Here is a 4,556-nt window from a genome sequence, read left to right as displayed (position 1 = left end):
CACAAGCAGGGGGAGTGGAAGAGGGAAAGGGAAAAGCAGACTCCCCACCAAGCATGGAGCCTGACTCAGGGCTAGACTCAGGGCTCAATCCCAGGACCCTGAGATCATGACCTGAGCCCAAGTCAGATGCTTAACTGAGCCACTCAGGTGCTCCTTATTTATTTTTAAGTAATCTCTACAGCCAACATAGGGCTCAAACTTCACAACCCCCAAATCAAGAGTCACAAGCTCCACCAACTGAGCCAGCCAGATGCCCCTACAACAATTTTGGATTTTAGAAAAAAATCAAGCTCATAGTACACAGAGTACTCCTATGCTGCATCCAGTTTCCTTTATTGATGACTGGTATGGTACATCTGTTACAATTAGAGAACCAGTAATGATACGTTATTGTTATCATCTAAATTACATAGTTTATTGGATTCCCTTAGCTTCTACCTAACGTCTTTTTTTTCTATTCCAGGATTCCATCCAGAATACTTTATTATATTTAGTTGTCATTTCTCCTTAGGCTCCTCTTGGCTAGTATTGTTTCTCAGACTTTCTTTTGTTTTGATAACCTTGACAGTTTGAGGAACACTAACCAACTAGGGACTTGTGTAATGTTTTTCTCATAGTTTAAATGAGGCTATAGGTTTTGGGGAGGAAGACCAACAGAGGTGAAGTGCTGTTTTCATCACATTAAATCCAGGGCACACACTGTCAGGGTAACTTCTCACTGTTGATGTTGACCGTGGTCACACATAGCCAAGGTGGCGTTTGTTGTTTCTCCACTGTAAAGTCACTCCCCTTGCCCCTTCCATTCTGTACATTTTGGGAGAAGCTCATTATGTGCAGGCCACATCTAAGAAGTAGGTCTATTTTCCATCTCTTTGAGTATCTACATATATTTTTTTGGAATTCTTTTTGCATGGGAGATTTGTCTCATTGTCCCCATTATTTATTTATTCAATTATTTATTTATATCAGTATGTAATCATGGATATTTATGTTATATTTTGGATTATAATCCAATACTACCTTATTCATTTTGTTGTTCACATTGTTTCGGCTTTAACCACTACATGCTCTTTCAATTAACATACTCATATGATTTCTTTTTTTTTTTCTCATATGATTTCTGAGTGTGTGTGTGTGTGTGTGTGTGTGTGTGTGTGTGTAGCGTTTACTCACTTTCTGGCACTACAAAAACATCCAGGCTGAACTTGTCTTTTCCTGCCCCAGTCCTAGAATCAGCCACTATTCCAAAAAGTCTTGGTTCTATCAGAAAGTGGCATTGAAAACAAAGATCTGGTGCAAGGTGTGCTTGCTGCTACTGGGGTGTCATTGCATCTAAGCCCTCTCAGCTGACAGAGCAAGATGTGTGTTCACTAATCTGTCTTTATACACATATTTATAAATATTTACATAGATAACTATCTGTATCTAGGAAAACATGCTCATATTGATGTCTCCAGCTTGAATCCATTACCAGGTGAATCATTCTACCCTCCTCCTCGTACTTATCTGAAAAACTCCAACTCCAACAGTGAGAACCTTGAGTCCCACCATATGTCATCCATTTATTTAATTCTTTAATTCCAGTATACATGCATAGCAGTATCAGAATTGTTAACCCATACCCAAATGGTAATGAACTTTATCAACTAGAATACAGTGGGTTTTTTTTAAATTTCATTTATTTATTCATGAGAGATACAGAGAGAGAGAGAGGCAGAGACACAGGCAGAAGGAGAAGGGGGCTCCAAGCAGGGAGCCCGACGTGGGACTTGATCCCGGGTCTCCAGGGCCACGACCTGGGCCAAAGCCGGTGCTAAACTGGTGAGCCAGCCGGGCTGCCCTAGAATAGTGTTTATGCACATTCTCTTTAGCCTTTAGTCTCATAGATTCCATTCGTTTCCAAATGAGTACCTTTCCCCCCAACTTATTCAGTGAGGTTGTTTCATACATTGTGATACAGTTAGATCATTTTGTCACATTCTATGTCCCAACTAGGATTCTCTGATCTCCTAAATGATTTATTTTAATTTGCATATATTTGGGTCCACTGAGTGTGCAATGAAGTTCTATGAATATTGATAAATGCATAGAGTGAGGTATCCACAATTACAGTATCATACAGGATAATTTCAGCACCCTAAAAAATTCCCTATGCTTTACCCATTTCCTGCAGGCCTGGGCTAATCGTTGACATTTACTGTTGCCTTTTCCAGAATGTCATGTAACGAGAATCATACAGTATATAGCTTTTTCAGACTGGCATCTTTCACTTAGGAATGTGCATTTAAAATTCATTTTCATGGCTTGATTTCTTTTGGGTGCTGAATAATATTCCATTGTATGAATGCAGCACAGTTAGCTTATTCATTCATCTATTGAAGGACATATTGGTTCTTCCAGTTTTTTGGAGTTATGAAAAAAAGATACTGTAAACATTTGCATGCAGATTTTTGTAAGGACTTATCTTTGAATCAATTGGGTGAATATCTTGGAGTGCAATTGCTGGTTCATATGGTAAAACTATATTTAACTTTACAAGAAACTGCCAAACTGTCTTCCAAAGTGGGCTGTACTATTTTACATTGCCAACAGCAATGAATAAGAGTTCCTGGGGATCCCTGGGTGGCGCAGCGGTTTGGCGCCTGCCTTTGGCCCAGGGCGCGATCCTGGAGACCCGGGATCGAGTCCCACGTCGGGCTCCCGGTGCATGGAGCCTGTTTCTCTCTCTGCCTGTGTCTCTGCCTCTCTCTCTCTGTGTGACTATCATAAGTAAAAAAAAAAAAAAAAAAGAGTTCCTGTGCTCTGCATTCCCACCTGCATTTGGTGTTGCCAGTGTTTTGAATTTTAGTCATTCTAATATGTGTGCAGTAACACCTCACTGCTGTTTTAATTTTTCCCTGATGACGAATGATATTGGTGATCTTTTCATATGCTTATATGCCATCTGTATATCTTCTTTGGTAAGATATCTGTTTGGTCTTTTGCCCATTTTTTTAATTGGGTCATTTGTTTTCTTATTGTTGAGGTTTAGGAGTTCTTTGTATGTGGTATATTAATCAAATCTTTTATCAGATATGTATTTGGCAAAGATTTTTCTCCCAGTCCATAGATTTGTTTGTGATTCTCTTAATAGTGTCTTCGCAGAGCAGAAAATTTAATTTTAATAAAATTCTACTTGTCAATTTTTTTCCTATATAGATTGTGCTTTGGTGCTATATCTTAAAACTCATCACCAAAAAATAAAATAAAAACTCATCACCAAGTGAAAGCTCACCTAGATTTTTTCCTGTTTTCTTTTGGAAGTTTTATAGTTTTGTATTTTACCTTTAGGTGTGCTCCATTTTGAGTTAACTTTTGTGAAAGGTGTAAGGACATCCACAAGTTTGCATGTGGATGTCCATTCATTCCAGCACCATTTGCTGAAAAGATTGTCCTTTTTGCTGGGTGCCTGGGTGGCTCACTCGGTTGAACAGCTGACTCTTGATTTCAGCTTAGGTGATGATCCCAGGGTCCTGGGATCAAGCCCCACATCAGACTCCCCATTCAGGAAACAGTCTGCTCCAGGATTTTCCCTCTCCCTCTACCTTTCCTTCTGCTGAAGTGCATGCGCACATGCTCTCTACAAATAAATAATCTTTAAAAAAAAAAAGAAAAGAAAAGATTATCCTTTCTCTGCTGAATTGTCTTTGCTCCTTAGTCAAACATCAGTTGATTATATTTATGTGGTTCTATTTCTAGGCTCTCTATTCTGCTCCAATCTTTCACCAATACCATGCTGTCTTGACTACTGTAGTTGTACAGTAAGTTTTGGAATCAAGATGTAGAAACTTTGTTCTACATTCTTCACTGTTTTTTGGCTATACTGGATCTTTTGCCTTTCCATACAAACTTTAGAATCAGTGTTTCAGTATCTACAAAGTAGCTTACTGGGATTTTGATTAGTATCATATTGAGTCTATAGATCAAGCTGGGAAGAACTGACATGTTAAAAAAATGTAATGCTCTATTCCTTGAATATAAAAGATCTCTCCATTTATTTACATCTTTGATTTCTTCATCAGAGTTTTATAGTTTGCTTAGCTTAAATTTTTTTTTAATTATTTATTTGAGAGAGAGAGTGAACACATAAGGGGCAGAGGGAGAGGGAGAAGTACATTCCCTTGCTGAGCAGGGAGCCTGACACAGGGCTCAATCCCAAGACCCTGGGATCATGTCTAAGCTGAGGCAGATGCTTAACTGACTGAACCACCCAGGAGCCCCTTTTAAAAATGTTTAAAAAGATTTTATTTATTTATTTATTTATTTATTTATTTATTTATTTATTTGAGAGAGAGAGTGTGGGACAGGGTTTTGCGGGGCGGAGGTGGGGGAAGCATGGCAGGGAGGAAAAAGCAGACTCCTCTCTGAGCCCGAGGTGGGGCTGGGAGCCTTACTGAGGCTCCATCCCATGACCCTGGGATCATGACCTGAGACAAAAATCAAGAGTCAGATACTTAACTGACTGAGCCATCCAGGTGCCACTCCTTGGCTTTAATTTTTAATAGTGTAATAGATTA

This window comes from Canis lupus, chromosome 8 (assembly GCF_003254725.2).
Source record: "Canis lupus dingo isolate Sandy chromosome 8, ASM325472v2, whole genome shotgun sequence".
Classification (NCBI taxonomy): domain Eukaryota; kingdom Metazoa; phylum Chordata; class Mammalia; order Carnivora; family Canidae; genus Canis; species Canis lupus.
The sequence above is the reverse complement of the archived record's forward strand: the minus strand, read 5'-3'. Positions refer to the sequence as shown.